We start from the raw sequence: 27,379 nt of genomic DNA, 5'->3' as shown, positions 1-27,379 counted from the left end.
CGCTGTCGCAGATGGAACCCTGAGAGAGCAAAGCCAAGCGTCATGTCTGCCACACACGGCATCATGTTGGGGGAATGGGATTCAAAGCCAGCCCCTGGCGTTCCCACACATGCTTCTCTGATGCAACCAGTCTCCAAACCCACAGGCTCACTGGCCTCTCCCAAAGCCAGTGTGCTGGGAACGGTGGAAAGCTTCTGATTTTCTAGTGTCAGAAACATTCCGGAGATTCACACAGGAAACCAGGTACGCCGAATGGACATCTGTCACACACGCCACCCAACAACAGCTGAATACACAGTCCTCTCGAGCACCCACGGGACATTCCCCATGACGGACCATGTGCCAGGCCACAAAACGAGCCTCAGTGAATGGAGAAGGACTGAGACCAAAGCAGAGGTGTTCTTCAGCTGTACTGGCATGAAACTGGAAATCGACAGTGAAGGAAATGTGGGAAATTCAAAAATATGTGGAAACTACACACTCCTACACAACCAGTGAGTCAAAGAGACCATCAGGGAAACCGAAAACTAATTTGAGAAGAATGCAAACAAATGCACAGCCCGGGCCGGCGCAGTGGCTCACGCCTGTCATCCCAGCACTGTGGGAGGCCGAGGTGGGAGGATCGCTTGAGTCCAGGAGTTTGAGATCAGCCTGGGAAACACGGTGAAACCTCATCTCTACAAAAAAAAAAAAAAAATACAAAAATTAGCCGGGTGGGGTGGTGCACGTCTGTAATCCCAGCTACTCGGGAGGCTGAGGCATGAGAATGGCTTGAACCTGGGTAGAAGTTGCAGTGAGCCAAGATTGCACCACTGCACCCCAGCCTGGGCAATAGAGCAAAACTCTGTCTTTAAAAAAAAAAATAGCACAGCCCATCAAAAATTCCAAGATGCAGTTAAGGCAGTGCTGAAAGGGAAATTTATTACTGTAAATGTCTACATTCAAAGAAAGAAGAAAAATCTGAAATCAAAAACCTAACCTTCCACCTTGAGAAACTAAAAAAAGAATGAACTAAACCCAAAGCGAATAAAAGGGAGAAAATAATAAACATAAGAGTGGAAACGGGAAGTAAAAATACAGAGAATGGAAAAACAAAAGAGATAGTCAACAGAACCAAAAGTGGGTTTTTTGAAAATAATAACAAAATTGACAAATCTTTCACCAGACTGACCAAGAAAAGAAAGATAGGACACAAATGACTAAAATCAGACTGAGCACCATGGCTCACGCCTGTCATCCCAGCGCTTTGTGAGGCCTAGGGGGAAGGATCGCTGAGGCCAGCATTCAAGACCAGCCTGGGGGAACATGATGAGACCCCATCTCTAATATAAATAAATAAATAAATAAATAAATAAATAAATAAATAAATAAGAACCCAAGTTTCTCAAATCAGAAATGAGAGAGGAAACATTATTGCCAACCTGACAGAAATAAAAGGATTCCATGAAAACACTACGAACAATCGTACACCAACAAATCTGACCATCTAGACACAACAGCCAAACTCCTAGAAGGACACAAACTACGGAAAGTGACTCAAAAATGACCCCAGGTAAGCACGTGGGCTATCAGCCCCGCCCTCGGTCTCCTCGACCGATCAGCCCAGGGTGGGGAGACAGGGAAGCATGATCCCCGTTCCCTGGCCTGCATTTCCAAGTCTGAATCCCCCAGCACCCGGGGGAGGGCCTCGTACGAGGAGGTGCCACAGGCTATTGTGCCAGGAGCCACCGGAGGCTGCAGTGGGGGCTGGGGCACTGGGTTCCTGCAGGGTCTCCTTCCAGTCAGAGAATGCCCCTGGGGAAGAAGCCTGGGTCTGAACCCCCCAACCCTCCTTGGGCAGATGTGTGGGACCGGGGCCCCTTCACACGGTCCTTTCCAAAATCTCATCCCTCCTAGGGCCAGGAGTGGGTGCCAGGCCTGTGCTGGGAAATGGGCAGATTTGACCACAGCCCCTAGGGCTCTGGTCCAGGCAACAGGAGGCACCTCTGAGTGGTTTCACTGTGCCATGACGTCCATCCTGGGAGGATGGCCAAAGTGCTGCAAGGCAGAGGGGACCCACAACAGTATCCCTTGTCTCAGCCATTTCCCTGGACTCAACTTCCTCATCTATCCTCTGTGGCCTAGATTTCGGACAGCCCTGCCCACCTACTGTCCGTTCACTGCTCAGTCTGCAGTGACTGTTCCATAGCACTCCATGGCTCCCCAGTGCTCTTGGGGAAAAGGCCAAGCCACAGTCTGAGGCCTCAGGCCCTGCTTAGCTCTCCAGAAGAGCTCACCATCCAGCACCCAACCCACCCACTCCCAACTCTGCACCTCCCTGCATAAGCCCTGCTCACTCACCCCCGCTCACACCCCACTCATCCCCGCTCACACTCCCGCTCACTCACCCCCACTCACTCACCCCCACTCACACCCCACTCACCCCCGCTCACCCCACTCAACCCCGCTCACAACCCACTCAACCCCACTCACTCACCCCCACTCACACCCCACTCACCCCCGCTCACACCCCACTCACCCCCGCTCACAACCCACTCAACCCCACTCACTCACCCCCACTCACACCCCACTCACCCCCGCTCACACCCCACTCACCCCCGCTCACACCCCACTCAACCCCGCTCACAACCCACTCAACCCCACTCACTCACCCCCACTCGCTCACCCCTGGGCATTCACACAGGCTACACCACCAGCCCCTCCCCCACCACCAGCCCCTCATCCACCACCTATTACTAGACTAAATCCTCTCAACCCTCTGGTCCTAGACAAAAGAGGCTTCCCTAACCCGGGGCCAAGTGCTGCCCCACCATCACGCCACTCACCCTTTTGCGGCTTCTGTGGCCTGAAGCTCACATTCCCACGCTCAGTCTCTGTCACCCGCGGACCCCACAAGCCCCATTTGTGGGTGGGGCCTGGCACACTCTGCACAACGAGCTGCTTTTGCATGAACTACTCTGCGGCTTTGGGCAATCACCCGCCCGTGTCCTCTGTGAAGTGGGATGACAGGTGCGCAGGCTGCCGACATACCAAGCAGATAACACGGGCACAAGAACTGGCGTTCAGGGCTTGGCTCATGGAGGGGCCCCAAGTCCCAGCGCAGCAGATCCTGCCTTGATCCCAGGGTTATGTCTAGGAATTCCCAGCATGCAGGACTTTCAGTGCTCAAGGCAAGATGGTCCCTGGGCAAACCAGGAGGAGCTGGCTGCCTCAGAAGGGCACAGAGGGCCTGGCCCTGCATGGGAACCGCCTGTCTCCAGGGCGCTTGCCAACATCTGCTGCTGGCCATGACTCAGCACTTTCGATGGTGGAAAAACCACCACTTGTTTCTGAATCACAAACCCCAAGTGTGCCCTGACCCGAGTGGCCCCAGAAGGTGCACAGGAGGAACTGGGGCACTCACTCTCCACATGGCCCATCTCCACGGCGACCAGAAGGGCTCACTCATAGTAGCCCTTGCCCTGCTGGGCCAGGCCCTGGCGGGTGCAGAGGTGGCCCAGCTACAGGAGCACATGGGTGAAGTCCCGGCCACACTCCCTGCAGGGCAGGCACAGGGTCCTGCAGTTGGCCAGCACTACTGCCTGGTTCCTCCGCTGGCCCAGGTCCCAAGCCACCCGTGAGGCACAGTGGTAGCCCTCGGCTGCCTGCCTCGTCCGGCCCGTCCTCTTCAGAGCCACGGCCACCATGTTGGCAATCACACCCTCCTGGTCCTCGCTGGCCACCACTGCGTCCTGGACAGACTGCAGGAAGTTCAGGGCCACAGGGCTCTGTCCATGAAGCACGTGCAGCCAGGCCAGGCCCACCAGGCAGTCCACGATGGCACGGACTCCGGCAACAGCACTGGCTTCCACCGCCTGCGTCATGAAGGTGATGGCTGGGCCGTGGTAGCCACGGTGGCTGTACAGTTGGGCCAGGCTGGCGTGGAGAAGGCCGCGCAGCGCCTGGCCTGTGCCTGGGGTTAGGGAGGCCAGCGCTCGCCTGAGGTAGTGGGAAGTCTGGGTGAGGAGGCTGTGGGGCTGGAGGGCGTTCTGGAGCACCAGGTTCATGCTTCTCAGCGATCCGGCCGGCGAGTCCTGTGTCCTCAATGAGGCCACCTTGACACAGCCCAGCACCAGGTGGGACAGGCACTTGCGGCCAGGAGTAGGAGCCAGGAGTAGATGTCAGCCAGGAGTGGGGAGCAGTCTGAGAGCCACGCAGCCTCTGGGGCTCCCGAGTCCCTGTGCAAAAGCAGCAGCCGCTCTAGGAAGGGCAGGGCCTCCTCGGGCTGCTTGAGGCGCACATGGTGTCTGGCCAGCAGGAAGCAGGCCCGGGCCTCGGCCGGCAGGCTCTGGCCACCCACCGCCTGCTGCAGCGCCAGCTGTAGGAGCTCTCCCTCCACCTCGGTGCTGCAGATGTTGCCGGGCGTCCCCAGGAGCAGGGCCATAACTTTGGGAACCGCCTGTGTACACTTCTCCCGGTTCTGCTTCTCTTAAACGCTGGCCAGGTTGGCGTACACAGCCACCACCAGGAGCAGGTCCCCAAAGCTGCCCTCCAGGGCCCCCAGTGCTTCCTCAAAGTACACCCGGGCCTGGGACAGCTTGAGTCTCCTGCTGCACAGCCACCCCAGAAGGAAACAGAGTCTGGCCAGGGCCATGAGGAGGCCAGCTTTCTTGGCTGCCCCTTGGGCCTGTGCCAGGCACCCAGTCAGCTCCTCTTCGTTGCTAAAGCTGCAGAACATGCCACTCAGCCATGGCAGCACCACGTCATACAGGCCACGGAAGCTGGCCTTGTACCCGGGGGCGTTCAGGAACAGCAGCAGTGAGCTCAGGGCCTCCGGGTCCTCCCAGTCGTCCTCAGCTTCCAAGCAGAAGGAGGGCTCCTCGGGGTCCTGCAAGCTCACGTTGCTGGACGCCGCACAGAGACCCCAGGACGCTGGCTGCTGGGGGCAGCCTGGGCAGGTCTTGCATTGTTCCAGAACATTCTTCACCTTCGGCAGGGTCTCCTGTGGCTCCGGGCCCAGGCAAGGCGGAGGTATTTCTGCAAGTCACAAGAACACCTAGACAGATTAGAGTCCAGCAGTGAGTCCTTGGTCCACTGGGGGCAGGGTCCCCGCATCCCCGCCCTCTGTGTCCCTGGCGCAGCTTGCCATGAGCCCTTGAGAATTATGTGCAATGCAAACCCGGGGCCTGGAGCACGGAGGAACTCCGGCACTATGGGGACACAGAGAACACGCAGGCCCGTGGCCCGACTCTCCTACAAAATCACCCTTCTGTCCTGCTTTGTCGCCACCTCACAGCATGGTTTGAGGAGACTATGTCAGCTCAGTGATCCCTCAGAGATGCCTTTCCCTTTAGAAAGAATCAAAGCCTTCTAACTGGACCCATGTATATGCAGCACTACAACTACAAATGCAACTTTTGTCGGCATATTGGGCCCCCCGGTGCGGTACAGGAATCCATGAAACCCTCAACAGCCAATCAGAGCTATGGATCAGCTCAAAAGCTGCTATGCAAAATTGGTAAAGCCACCGACGGCACAGGACAGGGGTGTTGTACCCATGTACCCAGCTCCGTGCAGGGAAACGGACCATCCCTGCAGGAAGGATGGGAAAGCTTCCAGGCCCCTGTGGCCACCTTCACCTTGGATGGTCTGAAAACCTGAAGCCCTCAGTTCCTAAAGGGTTAACAAAGGCCAGCCTGCTCAAGCAACCCACTGGTGCCTGCTGGCTTTGGTGGATTCCTAGCCAAATCCCCCTCCCAGAGGTGAGCAAACAAGCGCATTTCCTGTCGGAAAACCTGGGATGAAAGGAGGCATTACTGGGAAGGAAAAACCTAGATTGAAACAGACTCTCTGTTTCAAGCTCACACGTAAAAAATATTTTCAATACAAACTGCCTCCTTATTCATCTGTAAAGCCTTGGAATTAAAAAAGTAAATAAATACGATTTCGAGGCAAATGTCTGACTTGACTACACTAGATGAGCTAAGAAATCTCCCCCACCCGGCAGAGGCACACAGCCCCTCCCAGCCACTACCCTGGCCTCCGGGGCAGCTGGAGAGCCACGTGCCTTGGCTCCAGAGACTTTGGCAGAGGGTGGAACCACCCCCTCCCCGAGGCAAACCTACAACAGCCTTCCCTTCCTCTCTGGCTCCCCTCAGGAAGGAGCAGACCCTTCAAGGACCTCAGTTGAGGCCCCTGCAACCTAAGGCTCTGAATTCTGCTACCCGCTGAGGACAGTGTGGCCTCCCATCTCTGAGGCGGAGCACAGGGTGAACTGTAGCTTCTCCAGGTCATGAAAAAGGAACCCACAGCTACATGTGGGCCCCAGCAGTGGAAAGGATGCCCCACCTCGGTCGGGGACCAGGCGGGGGTCAGCATGTTCATTGGAAGAAGTGTGGGACCCCACGGCCTCCAGTGCCAGAGTAGACGGGAGGTTCAGGCCCACCTCAGGCGATGTCCCTCAAGTCCCCGGCCCACACCACAGAGGGGTGACAGCCGCATCCAATGCCCACCGTACTCAGCTCTGTCCCCTCCCCCGGCGTTACTCCAAGGCCCAGCTCATAACCAGAGGAAGCCTGAGCCACGGGCAAAACCTATTTTGTTCCCGAGGCTGCTCGGTCTCAGCTTCCTCTACTGAGTCTGGCAAGGGAGAAAAGAGAAGCAATCAACACCCCCAGCCAGCACCTCTGGGCCCATGTCAGGTTGAGCTGGTGTCGGTGTTGCAGGGTGAGAGCATCGCAGGGTTCAAGGGTGGAAAGTCATATCATCCTCCTCCCTCCTGGATCATGGGAACAACATCACTGGGGGGTGGACACTTTCTGCGATATTGGGAGTAACATCGTCTTCTGTGCCTTGGAATATTCAGGACAATATCACGGGGTGGGGCTTGTACATCTTCTGCAGTATTGGGAATGAAATTATCCTCTCTCCCCCTGCAAATTCTGAAAGATATCACAGAGTGGGTGTTCACCTGCTGCGACATGGGGATTAGCACCATCTTCTCCCCTTCCGGATATCAGGAAGACTATCACACAGGGGTGTACGGTGTCTCCGATACTAGGAGTAATATCAACCTCTCAGCCTTGGAATATTACGAAGAATATCACAGGGTGGATGTACACCCCCTGCCATATTGGGAGTAATATCAGCCTCTCCTCTCCATGGATATTAGGAACAATATCCCAGGCTGGGTGTACGCCTCCTGCTCTATGGGAAGTCATATCATCTTCTCCCTTCCAGGATATTAATAACAATATCACAGGGTGGGTGAACACAGCCTGCGATACTGGAATTATGATCATCCTCTCCCCCTCCAGATACTAGGAACCATATCACAGAAGAGCTGTACCCTCCCTGCGATATTGGGAGTAATATCATATGCTGCTTCTGTGAATATTAGGAGTAATATCACCGGGTGGCTGTCCATTCATTGCTATGGTGGGAGTCATGTCATATTCTACCCCTCTCAATATTAGGATCAGTGTCACAGGGTGATTGTACCCCTACTGTGGTATTGAAACGAAAATCATGCTCTCTGTCCCTGGATATTAGGAAGAACATCACAGGTAGGTGTTCACCCCCGGCAGTATTAGGAGCAATAATATGATTAATTAGTAAACATCAATGATCGATTTTAATAATTATCAGGCTGGTCTCGAAGTCTTGACCTCAGGTGATCTGCCGCCTCAGCCTCCCAAAGTGCTGGAATTACAGGCGTGAGCCACCGCGCCCGGCCAACACTTCTTGACATCCCTTTTTGGACCTCAAATTTAGCATGCCGAAAACACACTTTTGATTCCCCCTGCTATAACCCACTCCTCCCATAGTCTTCCCGATCCCAATAACAGCATCTCTAGTCTTCCAGTTACTCAGGCCAAAGTCCTTGACATCATTCTTAAAACTTCTTTTTCTCTCTCTTGTCATCCAACCCATTTAAACTCTTCTTTCAAAATATGTGCCAGACCTAACCACTTCTCACCTTTCTTATCATTTCCAACCAGGTCCAGCTCTCATCATAGCGCTCTGGGTTACTGCAAAAGCCTCCCAATCGCCAGGCACAGTGGCTCACGCCTATAATCCCAGCCCTTTGGTAGGCCAAGGCAGGTGGATCATCAGAGGTCAGGAGCTCAAGACCAGCCTGACCAACATGGTGAAACCCCTCCACAAAAAATATAACACATTAGCCGAGCATGGTGGTGGGCGCCTGTAATCCCAGCTATCCGGGAGACTGAAGCAGGAGAATCACTTGAACTCAGAAGGCAGAGGTTACAGTGAGCCGAGATCCTGCCATTGCACTCCAGCCTGGGTGACAAGAGCGAAACTCCATCTCAGAAGGTTAAAAAAAAAAAAAAAAAAAAAAGCCTCCCAACTCACCTGTCTCCTTCCGCCTTTCACCCTGCTCTGCATTCTACCTTCCACTCTCAAATATTTCAGAAAAAAAAAAGAATTATATCCACAGAGAGAGAAAGTACAAATGGGGTGAAAGGTTTGGGGAATCTGAGGGAAGAGTATATGGGAATTGTCTGTACTACTTTTGCAACTTTTCAATAAGTATGAATTATTTCGAATTCAAGAGTTAAACAAAGAGAAAAAAAACAAAACAAAAAAACACTATCTCCCTTTGTGAATCCATCCTGTCTTTCCCCTGGCAACTTAAGGACGCTCTCGACTAAGCACATCTATTTTTTCATGAACACTAAAAGAACTCTTGCCTAGTTTTGACTTTCTGTGCTTGGCAGTAGAAGTATGTGTGTGTCTGTGTGTGTATTTCATATATATGTGTGTGTATATATATGTGTGTGATGTGTATGTATATATAGAGAGGGAAATATATATATATGAACATATATATAAAAATATATATTGTTTATTTATATGGTAATGTGTATGTATATAAATATATGTGTGTGTGTGTAGATGTATATAATACATACGCCATAGCCTGTCCTTAACCAGTTTTAAACTTAGTCGGAAAAACACATACCTAAGCAGAGAATTTCAAAATAATATGATCAACATTTTGATAGAGGGATGTGTTGCTATGGAACACGCTGCTAAGACACAAAACCTCCTAGATGGGGCAATGAATGAACAAAGTTTTGCACCTACAGGCACCCCCTCTGATATCCCCTCCAACCTTTATAGTTATATGCATTTGCTTCCCCCAGGACCCCTATTTCATAAGGGTTAGTCCTAGAGTCTAGCAAGTTCCTACTACAGCTGGCACACGTATGCCATTCAAGAAACAGTGGTGGAGTGAATGACGAGTTAAGAACCATTTGTCAGCCAGTGCTCAGTAATACAACATGCACTGGTATGCAAATTCTATTTTTGTTGAAAGCAACAGCAGGATCACAAATTCTCTTTCCAGAGAAAGCAAACCTCAAAAGCTTCTTTACCCTACTAGAGCACGTCATAAGAAGCTCCCCTTATATAAAAGAAAACCTCATTCGTTATCAATGGCATGGAAACCTAATAAGCCTTCACCTCTGATGACATCTCTTCCATCCCCAGGGCTAGAGAAAGGAGGTTCCGGAAACCCTGGTAGTTGTGAAGGTGGCTCCGAGCTCTGACAGTCTTGAACCCTGCGGGCGCGGAGGTCACACAGCAGAACAACCGAGGCAAGCATCATCAGGCTTCGAGTAGGTTTGAACCAGAGGTGGCAAATAGGCTGCAGCCAACCGAAAACACCAGAGATTCATGGTGGCCACCTGAGGGGTTGTGCTCTTAAAACACAAAAATAAAAAATAAAAATTAAAAAATTAGAAAAGGAAGGGGTCAAGAATCCATCAGGTCTGACTGAGACGTGTATCAGTGACTAACACCCCGTATGACAAAAGTACTCCGGTGCGCTTTGGGTACTCACAGCTTCAGCAGTGTTCAAAGGCGTGCGCTGCCCTAAGACTAAGCCACGGGAATACCCCCAGCAACACTGCCAGGAGAAACGTCTCCCATGGATTTGGCTAGAAATACAGTTGTCTTTAACAAATTAACACGGAATAAATCCGGACTGATTAGAGCCTGTGAGAATGCCCTTCTCAATGATAACAGTCATCACTACAATCTCCAAACATCTGCAATCCTGCAGGGAGGAGCTGTGACAGTGCAGGCCACATGTTCAGATTGCTTCCCAGATTGCCTGTTACAGAATGAAAGAAATGAAACCGCCCTAAGAATGTCTTCAGTCACATTTAGCCAGTTGTTCCTTTGTGTGCATCTCTGTGCTAAAATGGCCATTCTTCCCCACAGCCTGAAGTCATATGCTAAAATAAATGAGACTCACACGAAGCCAGAAACGTGCAGATGCGAGGAAACCCACACAAACGAAATGGGCTGGAGAGTGTGGCCAGGAGGATGGTACTTCCCAGGAAGCAATTACTCCATCTCTGCCCACGAAGCAGGCAGCTGTCATTGTCCCCAGGCCCACGCCAGCCACTCGAAGTAGGTTCTAACCAAACTACCTCCAACAATCAACGTAAATACACCACACAATTGGCTTCTGAAAGGACACCTTGCAACCAACAAGAAACTGTGAGCACAACTTTGAAAAACTGTGCAACTAAAAACCTTGGAAAGGGATCAACACTGCCACATTTTGACTCAAATACTGTTACGTGGTAGCACCGCAAGAATTCACTGAAACAAAAGAATGAATGAGGAATACGTTTCTATAGGAATCAGAGGAAGCATGACTAACCATTTAAAGAAATAGGTCAAGAAACTGCTAGGTTCAAATGCTACCGTGAGACACTGTCAGGGCCTTAGGCAAATTCACTTCTCTTGGTCCTCTTTCTAGGTTCATCAAAAACCCGCTTTGGATTAGGGAATCTGTTGCTTCCCAAAGCCTTCCTTCTGTGATTCCAGCCTAGATTTTAGGACTGCTCTCCCACTTGGTATATGAAAGCACTTTCTATGTAGAATAGCAGGAGTACATTTCTGTGTTGAATGCGGTTTGGGACCTACTCTATGAGGCAGAATATCATCATGGAACTTGAAGCATGTCGACAAGGCGCACTCTAGATAAGGATAACACAAAAGATGTGGCCATACACCTGTGCATGCCTGGCAGGTAGATGGGGAAGTCTCATTTAATGAAGCCGGGGTGCCCGTTGCACCTGAGCATCCTCAGTCCACGTCAAGTTCACAACGTCCTTCTGACATCAAACCACATGTATCCCATACTTTCCCATACTTTCTACCCAAGATTAAAATATGCAGAGCACCGTGATAAAGAGGCCTCCAACCCCAGCATGTGGGCTCTCATTCTGTAGAATTACATACTTTTGGTGCAAAATGATCACCAGGCTGCAGCGGCAAGCAAGACTGGGCTCCGTGGGGACAGCAGGCCCTGCAGCAGCCACCACTCCTGTCGCCACAGTCTGATGCAGCTGCAGAGAAGCTGTGGCTGAGGCCATTCACTTTGTGAGAGAACCACACAGGAGGGAAAAGGTAGGGAAGGTAGGGAAGAGGCCAATGTCAGGCTTCTGAGCCCAATCCGAGCCACCGCATCCCCTGTGACTTGCAGGTATACACCCAGATGGCCTGAAGTAACTGTAGAATCACAAGCTTGCAGTGAGCTGAGATCCGGCCACTGCACTCCAGCCTGGGTGACAGAGCAAGACTCCGTCTCAAAAAAAAAAAAAAAAAAAGAAGTGCAAATGCCCTGTCCCGCCTTAACTGATGACATTCTACCACAAAAGAAGTGAAAATGGCTGGTCCTTGCCTTAAGGGATGATATTATCTTAAGGGATGATAATTCCTTTTCCTGGCTTATTCTGGCTCAAAAAGCTTCCCCACTGAGCACCTTGTGACCCCCACTCCTGCCTGCCAGAGAACAACCCACCTTTGACTGCAATTTTCCTTTACCTACCCAAACCCTATAAAACAGTCCCACCCTCATCTCCTTTCCCTGACTCTCTTTTCGGACTCAGCCCGCCTGCACCCAGGTGATTCAAAAGCTTTATTGCTCACACAAAGCCTGTTTGGTGGTCTCTTCACACGGACACGCATGACAGGCAGGTGCAGAGCCAGGGAAGGACTTGTGATGAGAACGGAAAGGAATGCGTCTCCCTGTACACACACTCGGATTTTATGACAATGTGCGCAGGGGGCTGAACTGGATGCCTGAGAAATTCCTACAAGTTCTTTTGCTGATTTTCTAAATATTGGTGTAAAATCTGAACTCAGACAAAATTTTTTTAAATCACTTCAATCAACATTTTTGTCTAGTGCTCAGCATCATGTCTACGTGATCATCTAGAAAACCAACTTCTGTTCTAAGGCTCACATCCTCCTATAAAGTCCCAGGGATTTTACGGGGGAATGCACCTCTCATTCGCATCAAGAACACACACAACTACCATTCAAGAAATGCTTAATTTGCTTACATAATTTTTTTAACACCCAGATTTGAAATACAACAGAGAAGACAACTTTTTGATAGCTCTGCTTTCCAACTGCGAACTGTGGGTGGAGAAAATAACCTGCCATGATTTCTAACCAGTCAACAACCTGTCTTCCCTGGCTGCAGTAGGAGCAATCTTTCTGAGCTCAGGAGGAAAAAGAACCCAGCTGGTTAGGGGACAGATAACCATCAGTTCTCAGCGGGCTTCCCGGGTCCCAAATCCCCATGTGATACTGGAAGAAAAAAGCTATCAATGACCAAGCATCTGAACGCTTATCCCACCTCGCCATCTGCTTCTCCTGCCATCCAAATGTGAAATTAATACGCCTGCTATTAGGGAACAGAGTTGGTGCTGCATCTGTCTTCCTAAAATGACAGATAATTACCAGCCCACAATGGCTTCTAATCAGATTTGAGTAGTCCCTTAGACAGGAAGCTAAAGTGCCTCAGCACTAAACTGAGAAGAAAACAGGAACTGGAATGCTCTAGGTTTGATTTTTTCCCCCTTGTTCGAAAGTGGCTGTTCCCGAATCTCCTTCTACTGTCTTGTTTATAAAATGTATGAGAAACAGGGATATTCAAAGACATGATAGAAATGGCCACTTTTTCTAGGTACAAACTCGTGAACATTATTTTCAGCTGCTGGGCTTTTTCTCCACAAACTGTGAGCCTGGAGTACATTTTCTCCCTCGTGGTTACACATTCAGAGTCAGGGAAGGTGGCTTTAGCAGTAAAGAGGGGAGTGCAGTGAGAAGTGACCGGACACTGAGAAGGACAGACAGGGACTCTACCTCGGTGGCCTACAGCATTCCTGGGCCTCTGCCTTTACTTTTCTATCTGTACAAGGGATCTAAAAGCCCGTGATTCTAGGCCACGACAGCTCTTCATACACACATACACTAACATCACACGCCTATGTGAAAAGCTGTGACACTTGGCTGATTTCCTGAAGAAGTTATCTTGTATCATTTCCACTCAAGTACTCCACGTCCTTCTGAGGATGATGGGCTATCCCACAGCCATGTGTGTAACCTCTCCTGCTTACGATCCCTGTTCACATAGCATTTTCCAAAAGCATTTGGTGTGAAGTGACAGAAGAAAGAAGAATAAGGTTCTTTCAGCCCATTCATTCATTCATCCATTAACAAATATGGACTGACTATCTATGTGCCAGGCACTGGTGATATAACAGGGAACATATATTTTTGTAGGTAGAGATAGACAACCAAAAAGTATGTTAAAGAGTGATCAATGCTGTAGAGGAAAATACACCAAGAAACAGGAAAGAAAAATACCCCTAGCCACCCTACACTGGGGTGATGCTAGCATTACAAAATGGAAACAGCGGCCGGGCGCCGTGGCTCACACCTGTACTCTCAGCTCTTTGGGAGACTGAGGCAGGCAGATCACTTGAGTTCAGGAGTTCAAGATCAGCCTGAGCGACACGGCTAAACCCTGTCTCTACTAAAAACACAAAAATTAGCTGGATGTGGTGGCACATGCCTGTAATCGCAGTTACTCAGGAAGCTGAGGCACAAGAATCACTTGAACCTGGGAGGCAGAGGTTGGAGTGAGCCGAGATCATGCCACTGCACTCCAGCCTGGGTGACAGAGCAAGACTCTGTCTCAAAAAAAAAATTAAATTAAAAAAATGTAAACAGAGAATAAGATACCAAAAGAAAGAACATGAACGATTAATTGTAACAAAAGCCTTTGTAAGCTGATACTTTCCTTCCTGGATCCTTGTCCCTTACAAATGGAAAAAAGGGTGGGTAGGGGGTAGCATCTAGTCCAGGGTCCATCCCCAGCCTCCTCACTCTGGCAATCACGAGTCCCCAACTCCTGGGGAGGGGTACTTTCTCGGCTGGCTTCACCCACATGGAAGGCACTGCCACAGGTGTTCAGAAACCAGGAGTACCTTGAAATGGGCAATGTGCTTTGGGTAGGAGACCTACAATTTCCCCAAAGAAACCACGGCACAAAAGTGACCCACATAGGAGGTACCAACAGCTGTTAAATACTTGGTGGCAAAAACTGATGTCATACCTTCTGTACAGTAGACACACACCCAAATAAAACTTGCCAAAATAGCAGAGAAAAAGATACAGAAGACATCCAGTGCCATTCTGTTACAGAAATATTTTTATCCCAAAGCCAGGGACCTCTCTGGAACACTGTTTATTTCCATGTTTCATGGAAGATGTTTGAGTGCACTCACGTGCGTCTCAACAAACTTCCAGTCTCTGTTCTAAACCCTGTGGCTCCTCAGCAAAACCCAAAAACAAGTATCAGTTTTCCTTCCAAATGGGAAATTTCCTGACCTAGCGAAACCAGCATCAAATCCACTTATTATGAGATAGCTGATTACAGGTGAAGCCCTCTAGTCCAGGATGACTCCCCTCCTGCAGGAGCCGGAAGGATGGGCAGAGCACTGGCCTGCCAGACCACATCTCCAGGCAGTTTGAAACCATGGCTGCTCAGGTAAGCCGTGATAAAAATCAAAACCAAGTATTTCTGAAAAGTGTTCATGTCAAGAACCAGGCCGGGCGCGGTGGCTCAAGCCTGTAATCCCAGCACTTTGGGAGGCCGAGGCGGGTGGATCACGAGGTCAGGAGATCAAGACCATCCTGGCTAACATGGTGAAACCCCGTCTCTACTAAAAATACAAAAAACTAGCCGGGCGTGGTGGCGGGCGCCTGTAGTCCCAGCTACTCGGAGGCTGAGGCAGGAGAATGGCGTGAACCTGGGAGGCGGAGCTTGCAGTGAGCCGAGATCGCGCCACTGCACTCCAGCCTGGGTGACACAGCGCGAGACTCCGTCTCAAAAAAAAAAAAAAAAGAACCAGACCTCGGACCAGACTCAGCAGAAATGGATGTTGCACGGTTTGTTCAGAGAGACCTCCTCTCCATGTCCCCTCTCCGCAGGACCTCCCTCCTTGCACTCGGGGCCCAGGGACAATGGACCACTCTTTTACCTCTAGCCCAGTGCATTTTCAGGAACAGCTCCCAGACTGTACCAGACCCTGAAATGTATTCACTGAATGCACTATTTCTTGAAATGATCATAAATCACCTACTATAACAAGAATTGTTTTAAAAGTGTTCTCTCTCTCTCTCTCTCTCTCTCTCTCTCGGGAATCGTGCCATGAGTTGGAGCAAGCAGTTTTGCTTCTCTCTACTGCAATTCTATCACTTGCAAAATGTTAACAATTACTGTGTTCACCCATAGCATTGTTGTAAACAGCCTTAAGACCCACTTCATGTAGCCGGCCTGGAGCACAGACCCTGTCACATGGTAAATGCCCACTGAAGGTGAGTTATCTGTAGCTATTATTACCTGCGACTCCAGCGAACAAAAGGAGTCGATCAGGTCTCATCGTATCACCATGAAAGGATGTCCATGTAGGCTGCTGAGTGGGAGTGGGGGGACTCAATGTTTATCAGGTACTATTTTGTTTTTTAGAATGTGTACATATATATTTGTAGGTACACTGGAAAGGATCTGGAAGGAAATACACCCAGTGTTAATCGTGACTACCCCAAAGACACATTCGTCCAAACACACAACAGAAAAACACTCACTATCTTTCTGTCTTCCATAGCATTTGAACTATTTTCAATAAGCATCTATGGCTTTTGTAAAGTTTTTGAAAGGAATTTATTGCATTTTTTTCTGGAGAAACAAGCAGGAGCAGGAAAAAGGTGGAAACAGAAGGTAAAATGGAATGGGACTCAATGGAATGGAGTCCAAGCCAGGCTCGGCAGGCACACGAACCACACACCTCTCACTACAACTCAACACCAGCTCTCTCTTCTCTTGGTCCAATGGCCCAAGACTTAGAGATAAAATGTTTATTGTGATCACATCAATCACACCAAGGAGCTTGGAACCACCCTTCCACACTCCTCTGGTTCTGTATATCTGCCCAGGGCTGTTAGCTTTCCTCCTGTGTCTTTGGCTGGCCTGTAATCCCCTAGTGGCGCAAATGCACCCTGACATTTAGCCATCATCCCCACAACACTCAGCCCCGTATAGAGACCAGGGCAGTGATGCCCACTCGGACTGTGTTTCTACTTATAAAGCAAAGGACCAGGGGCCAGATGCGACTTGTCTTTGGTAACTCACCAGCTGTTGCTTGAACCAGAACAAAGCCAGGTCTCCTGATGCCCAGAAAAGAGCTAGTGCCTGTCCCGCTAGAAACGTGGTGAAAATGTTTTGCTTGCTGTGAAAAGATGCACTACTGGAGAAGATGGGTGCAACTTCCCATGGAGGCACTCAGTCCAGATCACCAGGAAACAGGGCTGCCGGATGAGACACTCGGCCCAGATCACCAGGAAACAGGGCTGCCGGATGAGACACTCAGCCCAGATCACCAGGAAACAGGGCTGCCAGATGAGACACTCAGCCCAGATCACCAGAACACAGGGCTGCTGGATGAGACACTCGGCCCAGGTCACTAGGAAACAGGGCTGCCGGATGAGACACTAAGCCCACCCACCGGAAAGGAAATCTGGCTGGGCAGTGGAGGGAATTTCACACAGCGCAACCTCAGCAAGAGCATGAACAAAACAAAAAATACCTGACTGGAAAGTCATAGTCTGGCTAGCAAATTCGAAACAGAGCCACAATCCTAGCAGCACACATCACTGCAACACAGAGCTTCAGTCAGTGTGCGCACACTTTAAGGAGAAATGTAGAATGTCCATGTTTTTGGAACAAGGGTGCTATTTGTGTGTGTGTGATGTCAAAGAAAACAGCTGAGAAGAAACTGTTGGCAAGGAAATAGAAATAGGCGCCCTTACACATTGACAGTGAGATAACAGTATGGCCCTAATGGAAGGGAATCCAGCAACACCCATCAACATTTAAAATGCGCAGAACCCTGGATCCCACAATTCCATTTCTAGCAATGCATCCTATGAACATATTCACGCAAATATGCAAGAATTAGAACTCAGCATTGATTAATCGAAACGGTTGGGAACAACCTAAATACTTACCGGTGGACAACCGTGTTTATCTTATGCCAACATCTGTGTTTTTAAAAACAAGACACATAGGCTTGGCGCAGTGGCTCACGTATGTAATCCCAGCAGTCTGAGAGGCTGAGGCAGGTGGATCACGAGGCCAAGATATCCAGACCATCCTGGCCCACATGGTGAAACCTCGTCTCTACTAAAAATACAAAACTTATCTGGGCGTGGTGGTGCACACCTGTAGTCCCAGCTACTCAGGAGGTTGAGGCAGGAGAACCGCTTGAACCTGGGAGTCGAAGGTTGCAGTGAGCTGAGATCACGCCACCATAGTGACAGAGCAAGACTCTGCCTTGGAAAAACAAACAAAAACTGGCAACAGTGGTCACAGGGCAGTGATGGGAGTAGGACTGCCTTTCACTCTCCAGGACCTTTTGAACGTCACTCATATTACATCTTCAAAATATGACTACAGTAAATATTTTCAAAGTAACTATGAAAAACTGGGAGAATAATAATATCTAACACACAGGACTGCTGTATAATTAAAGGATGAAAAACATTAAGCACTATCAGAGTTCAAAGGAAGAAAGATTAATTCTAGCTTGGATGTCAGAGCGGGGATCATGTAAAGGAAGTGAGGATTTCAAGTCTTGAAGGATGGAGAAGATTTAAAGAGGCAGAAGTGTGGAGATGATGCCCCAGATGGAGATAAGAACATAGGCGAAGACGATGAAGAGATGAGAAGGTATAAATTCTAAGTGCAGCTCTCAGGCTGGGCTTCAGAACAGGGCTTAGGCAACAAGCTGGAGCGCGAGGCTGACGGCGGGAATGGAAACACTGAAGCCCAAACTTGCGTATCACGCCCTGATCATGAGCCTTGAATGCCAAGCCAGGGAACCCGTCCTTGATCTTAACAATGAAAAATCACTGGGCCGGGTGTGGCGGCTCATCCCTGTAATCCAGTGCTTTGAGAGGCTGAGACGAGAGGACTGCTTGAGGCCAGGAGTTTGAAACCACTCTGGACAGCACGGCAAGACTCTGTTCTTACAAAAAATTTAAAAATTAGCTGGGCAGGATAGCACAACTGTAGTTCCAGCTACTCAGGAGGCTGAGGCGGGAGGATCACTTGAGCCCAGGAATTTAGGGTTACAGTGAGCTGTAATGGCACGCCTGCATTCCAGCCTGAGCAACAGAGCAAGGGCATGTCTCAAAAATCAAATCAAATGAAATGAAATCACTACAAGTTTGTATAGACATAAAGTATAAAATCATACCATATATGATTTAATCCAGATATATAATATAAATTAGAGGGGGAAAAGAGAATTTAGGAAGCTATTATAAGAAAACAAGACTCAACTAAGACATGAGCAAAGGCCCTGGGCTCACAGCACTATCTTTATATAAAGGAATGAACTACCACATTTATTTTCATGGCATCACCAACTTAGATGCCAACAGGCTACAGTATTCTGGAACCATCTCTGTATCAGTCAAATCAGATGGCCATAATACCATAGGCAAATACCATCAAAAACACCATAGGCTGTATGGTTGAAACATTAGTTTATTTCTCACAGCTCTGGAGGCTGGAAGTCCAGGATCAAAGTGTTGGCCAACTCAGTGCCGGGACAGGGACCTCTTCCTGGCTTGCAGACAGCCACCTTTCTTCTTGTTTCCTCACACTAGGGCAGTGGGAGCTCTCTACTTTCTCTTTTTTCTTTTTTTGAGACAGAGTCTCGCTCTGTCACCAGGCTGGAGTGTAGTGGCACAATCTCAGCTCACTGCAACCTCTGACTCTCTGGTTCAAGCAACTCTCCTGCCTCAGCCTCCCGAGTAGCTGGGATTACAGGCACGTACCACCGCAGCCAACTAATTTTGGTATTTTTAGTAGAAACAGGGTTTCACGATGGTCTCAATCTCCTGAGTTTGTGATCTGCCCATCACGACCTCCCAAAGTGCTGGGATTACAGGTGTGAGCCACCACACCCGGCCTGGTTTCTCTTCTTCTAAGGGCACTAATCCTGTCAGACCAGGGCCCACGCTCATGACCTCATCTAACCCTAATCACTTCCCAAAGGTCCTACCCCCTAATACCATCACACTGGCAGTTAGGGCTCCAGTACAAGAATCTGGGGGAGACATAAACATTCAGTGTATAGCAATGTCTTTTCAATCCTGTTGAAAAAAACAACCAAATGAGTAGGCAAAGAAGTACCTTATATGTAAACAAGTCAGGACTTTTCATATTTCTGCTAACACATTAAGGTCAATTTAAAATGTCTGATAACAAGAGTCAGCAGCAGAGATAAATGCAAGTTAGTTACTCTGCATTTTAGACCCACATTGAGCTGCCTTTCAATGACATTGTGGCACAAAGAACACTGCTTTCTATTCCTGATTTTGCCACCAAAAAAGCTGGAACATTTCCCTGTATTTCCGTTTATCTTGAAAATCACTGGGCTGACCTAGCAGACCTCTAAGGTCCCTCCCATTCACAAATTCCACAAATAACTTCCTACCAACAGATGCTATACAAATAAATTACACTGATGAAGGGGAAAGCTAACACTAGCAAACAATGAGATGCACACAAGACAAGACATATAGAGAAGTGGATCAACCAGAAACTGGTGGACGATGAGCCAGCGGTGGATAAAAACACATTCCCTAATGACAGACAGAGAGGCAATGGCGCCGAGGTAGTATTGTTGAAGATTTCCTATTTTAAATCTTCAAGATAAATGCCCAATTGTTTATATTCATTCTGATTAAATGTGAACGTGAAAACTGCCTCCAGGGGACACAGACATCTCAAATGTTCCCAATGTATCCAATTTGTCATTTGATATGTTTACTGACAAGAAGAATGCGGGACTGAATATACAAACGGACCATGCCTGATCATATGTATAAAGACAGAACTCAGACCACAACCTGTAGCTGCCCACCCAGGAAACCAATCCCCTATCTACAGTCAACAGCCAGGAGGCCAGCCAGGCTAGCACATCAGACAGGAAGTCAGACTGCTCTCTCTCCACAACCCAGAAACTAAACCACGACTCTGTCCCACGTGGCCAGGACTTGACTCAAAACTGACAGCCACCCTAATTTTGGCCCCTGTTTCCAGTTAGGATCATTTAGAGAAAGCCAAATATGCCCCTAACCAATCACATAGGACACCCCACTTCTGCACAGTCGCCTCCAGCCCCCACAACAGCCCCACTGAGAGCTGTTCTTTTCCATCCTGAAGTTTTCCCACTCCTCATCCGCCACTCACCTGCATGTCAGTCTCTGCCACACGCAAGTGATGGTACCGACTCCCTTGCCACAGCAGCTCTGAGAAAGTCGCCTCTACCTGTCTCATGTGGGCGGCCTTCCTTTATTTCCCCCAAAGAATAAGTCTTCAATGAGGGGCTTCTCTCTATATGGCCAAGCTATACAATTCAGAAGCCCAGCATGGCCGATTCCAAGCCTGGAAAGACCATACACCCCTCAGGTCCTCTTTCCACAAAACACAGTTTCCTGGAGTTCTTAGTCACTCCGAACAACCAGGGAAGGAACCACGTGTTATGGAAAGATCAAGGGCCTTGAGTCAAACTTCTGAGTTCATCAAGTACTTCATCTTTCCACTTAAGAAATTACGTGGCCTTGGCCAGGCCTGGTGGCTCACACCTGTAATCCCAACACTTGAGGAGGCCGAGTTGGATGGATCACCCAAGGATGGGAGTCAAGGCCAGCCTAACCAACATGGAGAAACCCCGTCCCTACTAAAAATACAAAATCAGGCAGGGCGCGGTGGCTCAAGCCTGTAATCCCAGCACTTTGGGAGGCCGAGACGGGTGGATCACGAGGTCAGGAGATCGAGACCATCCTGGCGAACACGGTGAAACCCCGTCTCTACTAAAAAATACAAAAAACTAGCCGGGCGAGGTGGCGGACGCCTGTAATCCCAGCTACTCGAGAGGCTGAGGCAGAAGAATGGTGTGAACCCGGGAGGCAGAGCTTGCAGTGAGCTGAGATCTGGCCACTGCACTCCAGCCTGGGCCACAGAGCGAGACTCTGTCTCAAAAAAAAAAAAAAAAAGAAAGAAAGAAAATCAGCCTGGTGTGGTGGCACATGTGTGTCATCCCAGCTACTCAGTAGGCTGAGGCAGGAGAATCACTTGAACCCGGGAAGCAGAGGTTGTGGCGAGCCGAGATCGCGCCATTGCACTCCAGCCTGGGCAACAAGAGCAAAACTCTGTCTCAAAACAAAACAAAACAAAACAAAACAAAACAAAACAAATGACGTGACCTTGAACAATTTTCTTAACTTCTCTAAGCCTCTATCTTCATGTTCAATAAAATAGTTTTCCCTCCAAGATTGCATTAAACGGAATCCCACATGTAAACCAGCTGACAAATATCAGGGGCCCAACAGCTGTGCGCTCCTACTGCCGCCCCACTTTACCCCAAGGGAGAAGCGCAAGATGTCCAGAAAAAGCCTGTTGATCCCTACACCTCAGCATCCTGTGTTTACACAAGGCGCAGTGGCATCCAGACTTACCGGGGTCACCCAAATGCAAGACATGTTTTGATTTTTCAACTTAGGTACACATGGCTTCTAACGTTCACCATATATGATACATTATTTAGAAGAGATTTTCCTACACTACCCCGTGGTTCTATTTTAGCAGACTTAGATGTGCCATAATAGCTCACTCTCTTAAGCCCTCTTCAGTATCAAAAACAAAACTTTAATCTGTAACACAGTTATCAGCAGTGAAAGTGGAAAAGGCACCTAGGAGTCAAAATGACCCTCTGCCCCGCCCCGCCCCACCCTACAAAAAGCTGTTCAGGAGTATTTGGGCTGCTTATGAGAATGCTGTCTGTATTCCCAGGGACAGACAAACGCCTACCCTGGTTAGAAGCTGCGCTCCTCAGCCTCCGGGGTAGAAAGCTCCCCATACCCTCTACCCAAGGAGAAGAGAAGCAAATGGGGTGGCCAGGCTCCAGGACGTGGACTGTTTAGTGTGGTTTCTGCAGTGCAGGTCACCGCCATGAGTGAAGCTCTTCCTTCCTTCTTTTCCACCCAAGTGGCCAAGTTCCTACAGCTGCTGTTCGGCCTCTACCCTATGAGTCAGCCTAGCCATTCCTCTTCCCCATTCTTCTTCTTTTTTTTTTTTTTTTTTGAGATGGAGTCTCACTCTGTCACCCAAGCTGGAGTGCAGTGGCGTAATAGTAGCTCACTGCCACCTCTACCAACCGGGTTCAAGCAATTCTCCTGCCTCAGCCTCCCAAGTACCTGGGATTACAGGCACCTGCCACCAGGCCCAGCTAATTTTTATATTTTTAGTAGAGACGGACTTTCAACTTGTTGGCCAGGCTGCTCTCGAAATCCCAACCTCAGGTGATCCACCTGCTTTGGCCTCCCAAAGTGCTGGCATTACAGGCATGAGTCACTGCGTCTGGCGGAGTTAGCTCAGCCATCCTGACATTTTGTTCTGGCAAAATTACTCTCTTCTACATCTACCTTCCAAGTACCTAAATCAGAGATGTGGCCCTTCGGGCAGGCTTGAAGAATCCCTGTTTTTGGACCTCAAGAGGTCCTACTAGGGTCTGGGACAATTCCAAGACTTGTGTTCTTAAAGAGGAAAGAAACCTCACATACACAGCTCTCGCAGAGCTCAGGCGAGCCCATATCAGAGGCAAGGCTTGGGAGGCGGCCCTAAGGTTTGGGTGTGCCGTCTATGATAACAGCTAAGAGATCTGAAGCCAGCTGTCTGGGTTCAAACCTCAATTCCAACAGCACTGGCTGTGTGATGTTAGACGACGTCCCCAGCCTCTCTGTGGTTCAGTTTCCTCACTGTAAAAGGGCCACAATAATAGAGCTGCCCTAAAAATAAAGTGAATTGGTGCATATAAGGTATTCAGAACAATGCTTGCACATGGGGGAGTTCAATAAACACGTATAGAACAGAGTAATTTAGCAATTACTAAATATACTCATGCAGGCCAGGCGTGGTGGCTCACGCCCGTAATTCCAAAACTTTGGGAGGCTGAGGCGACAGGCTCACTTGAGCCCAGGAGTTTGAGACTAGCATGGGCAACAGAGCAATATTCCATCTCTAAAACTGTGTGTAACATACATATATATACACACTCAAATGTTCACAGTGTATTTATAGTATACAAAATAGCTGGAATACAGACTTAACTATTCACTGTGGTTACTTCTAGAGAAGGGGAAATGCAAATTTCAGCTTTTTAGCTCACACATATATTCTTTTTTTTTTGAGACAGAGTCTGGCTCTGCCGCCCAGGCTGGAGTGCAGTGCCGGATCTCAGCTCACTGCAAGCTCCGCCTCCCGGGTTCACGCCATTCTCCTGCCTCAGCCTCCCGAGTAGTTGGGACTACAGGGGCCCGCCACCGCGCCCGGCTAGTTTTTTGTATTTTTTAGCAGAGACGGGGTTTCACCGTGTTCGCCAGGATGGTCTCGATCTCCTGACCTCGTGATCCGCCCGTCTCGGCCTCCCAAAGTGCTGGGATTACAGGCTTGAGCCACCGCGCCCGGCCCACACATATATTCTTGTATCATCTGAAATATTTAAGCAAATTGTGTGTATAAATGTGCCCCGAAACACATAGCAGAATAATGTAGTTTTGACTCAAAAATCTTCAAATCGTGATGGAATTGTCCTGTGAAAATAAAGTTATAGAGATGAAAAGTCTCCCTCCAGCCTAAATGCTCTTTCATATGACCTATATTACACAAACCAATGCAGACACCCCAATCCTTTCCCCACTGTCCGAAGAATTTTTCAGTGAACTGCATTCCCCTTTACAAACTAGATGATAGTTAGAGTTACCAGGCAAGAACGTGGATCCAGTTCTGCTTTTTCAAAGCCCAATGTTCCTCACATAATAGCAATGCATTCTTCAACCGGTCAACTGCCCCCAACACCTGAGCTCTCTGTTGTACACAACTCAACGAGGCCTGGGAGAAAGCAGGTACAAATTTCACTTACTCAGTAACAACACATCCCACCTGATTCCTCTGCTGGGCTAGTTCTCCAGTCATCTTTTTCTAAGCTTTCACTCGGCTCTACCACACGTACCTAGGCTGGGTAAAACGCTTTGCCAAGTTTTTTTTTTTTTTCGAGAGGGAGTTTCACTCGGTCGCCCACGCTGGAGTGCAGTGACGCCATCTCGGCTCGGAAGCCAGCGCCCGGGTCCATGCAGTCCCCTCCGCGGCAGACGCGGGGAGCCGGGGAGCAGTGGGGACCGGCCCCCACCCGCAGGGCGACCGGGACCCCCGCGCGGGCCCAAGCGGTATCGCAGCAGGCGCGAAGCCCCCGGTGCCACCCGAGGCCGAGACAAAGCCCAGGTGCAAGGACCTCGGATCCCGACCTCGGACCCTGCGGAACCCAGCTCGGAGCCGCCACGCCCGAGGCAGAGACCCCCGCCCGGTCCGGAGACCCGTCGCCCGGTCTCACCTCAGGCCGCCGGCTCGCAGCGCTCGCTCCTCGCCGGGGCGCCTGGGCCGACTGGAGCGCAGCTGAGCAGCCGACAGAGCCGAGGCAGCCTCAACAATGGAGTCCCGGGGCGGGGCCGCCGACGCCGCTTCAGCCAGTGTTTCCCGCTCAGGATCCGGCTGGGATCAAGGAGCTGCAGCTGGCGCAGGGCTGCAGCCGGGACACACACCCTGCAGGTGCACACGGCCCCGCCCGCCGCCCGCCACCCGGCCCCCATTGAGCCGGGCGCCCAGGGCCCGCACCCCGGCCAATGGAGAGCGAGCCGCGCGGAGAGGGCGGGGCTTGGGGGAACAAATGGAGGTTGGGCGGGGCGGCGCTGGGACTGGGCGTAACGGGTCCCGCGGGAGGACCGGACCCAAGAGCTGGCTGGATCCTGGCCTCCTAGAAGACCTGGCTCAACGTCCACCTGCAGTCTGGTCTACAGGACGCGCTCATCTCAAGCCCAGAACTCAGGCTTTTAGGACAGAGAGCCAGAGACAGGCTTGCTTTACAAAAAGTGAAACTCAGGTCCAAGGAATAGGATTGCCTGCTGCCCGAAGTCACGTAGTCCCATTCACTCGTTCCCCTTGTCATTCAGCAAACATTTGGAAGCACGTATGGTGGGCGTTAGGAGTGAAGTAGGGCCGGGCGCGGTGGCTCGCGCTTGTAATCCCAGCACTTTGTGGGGCCGCGGCAGGTGGATTACTTGAGGCCAGGAGTTCGAAACCAGCCTGACCAACAAGATGAAACCCCATCTCTGCTTAAAATACAAAAACTTAGCCGATCGTGGTGGTGCATACCTGTGGTCCCAGCTACTGGGAAGGCTGAGGTAGGAGAATCGTTTGAACCCGGGAGGTGGAGGTTGCAGTGAGCTGAGATGGTGCCACTGCATGCGCTCCAGCCTGGACGACAAAGTGAGACTCTGTCTCAAAAAAAAAAAAATTAATAGATGGGAAGTAGAAGCGAACTTAGGCTTTCCCTGAAGGAGCTCGGCCAAGGAGTACCTGAAATGTCTCTGCATCTCTTTAAGGTCTGATAAAGGAACCAGGAGCGAGCACTAATCACTTCCCTTTCCTGCCTCAGAGCTTTCATGTGCTTGCTGTTCCCCGCCTGAAATGCAAGTACCAATGGTATTTATTTATTTATAGAAATGGGGTCTCCTTATGTTGGCCAGGGTGGTCTCAAACTCCTGGTCTCAAGCTATCCTCTCCTCTCAGCCTCCCAAAGTGTTGGGATTACAGGCATGAACCACTGTCCGCAGCCCTGATCGTCTTTAAAACCTCTGTCCTCATCTTATTTGAGCTTCCTGCTTCATGTGCCCCCACACCCTCGGTTTTCCTGTACCTCCATAGCTGCTCTGCCCAACTTGTATATGTCTGGGCTCAGGCCAAATGCCCTTCCATTTGCAGTGGGCACTGCCACAGGAAATCTCATGCCCTTCCGGGCTTCACAAACCATCCACATGCTCTGCTGTCTGCCAGAGACATCTATCCCAGTCAGATGCCCAGCCCTGACCTTTCCCAAAGCCCCAGCTGGACACAGGGAAGCATCTCCAATTTTCCGCGGGCCAAAACAGAGTGCTTTATTAGTGCCCTAACCTGCTCATCCACGTTCTTGTGATTCTCTGTGTACAGCCCCTCCATCCACCCAGCTGCTCAGGTGAAAATCTCAAATCCTCCTCCAGTCCTTCCTCCCCGAACCTCTCATGCAGCCCTCTGCCTTCCTAGGACGGTGAGCACCCCTCACTCCCAGCACCAGCTGGGGTGCTGTCTGAGTGGCTGTCTCCCACTTGGCATGAAGTGTGACCTCTCGCCCGGTGTGGTGGCTTATGCCTGTAGTCACAGCACTTTGGGAGGCTGAGGCGGGCAGATCGCTTGGGGCCAGGAGACTGGGACCAGCCTGGTCAATATGGTGAAACTGAAATACAACAAGTAGCCAGGCATGGTAATCCATGCCTATCATCACAGCTACCCTGCCCAGGAGGCTGAGGCAGGAAAATTGCTTGAACCTGGGAGACAGAGGTTGCAGTGAGCCAAGGTCACACCACTGCACTCCAGGCAGGGCAACAGATTGAGACTCTGTCGCAAATTTAAAAAAAAAAAAAAGAAGGACAAGTGTGACCTCTCTAAGGCAAGGCAGTGTCCCACTCTGATTCACTTCCATGTGCAAAACAGGACCTGCGCCCTGAAGGCGCTCACTCAGGGAGGCTGCTGGGATGGGTGGATGCACAGTTAAGGTCTTCATGGTGGCTGGGGCTGACCCCATCCCCATCGCTCTTCCCACACACACCTGCACACTCTTCACTCCCACGCTCACACGCACCACTGAAAGCCTGGCCCCTAATCTGATTTGCCTAACAAGGTCCCCAGATGAACAACACACGCTTCCCTACCTCTCCCCTGCTAGGGCCCCACCGTGTTCTGGGATGTACTCAGGGATCAGGAGAACAAAACCTCAGGGAGTGAAAGGACATTCCAGGGTGCAGGCCTCTGCATCCCCCTCCGTGCCCTCACCCCTGCCTGACA

At 50.1% G+C, this 27,379-nt stretch overlaps 1 pseudogene; it reads right to left on the bottom strand.

Moving 5' to 3' along the window:
* LOC139361663 (SH3 domain and tetratricopeptide repeat-containing protein 1-like) overlaps nucleotides 1-25,073 on the bottom strand; it is a 35,837-nt pseudogene extending 10,764 nt beyond the window's left edge.
* Nucleotides 25,074-27,379: the final 2,306 nt, after the last annotated feature.

Source organism: Macaca nemestrina, unplaced genomic scaffold, assembly GCF_043159975.1.
Source record: "Macaca nemestrina isolate mMacNem1 unplaced genomic scaffold, mMacNem.hap1 Scaffold_91, whole genome shotgun sequence".
Classification (NCBI taxonomy): domain Eukaryota; kingdom Metazoa; phylum Chordata; class Mammalia; order Primates; family Cercopithecidae; genus Macaca; species Macaca nemestrina.
The sequence above is the reverse complement of the archived record's forward strand: the minus strand, read 5'-3'. Positions and strand labels throughout refer to the sequence as shown.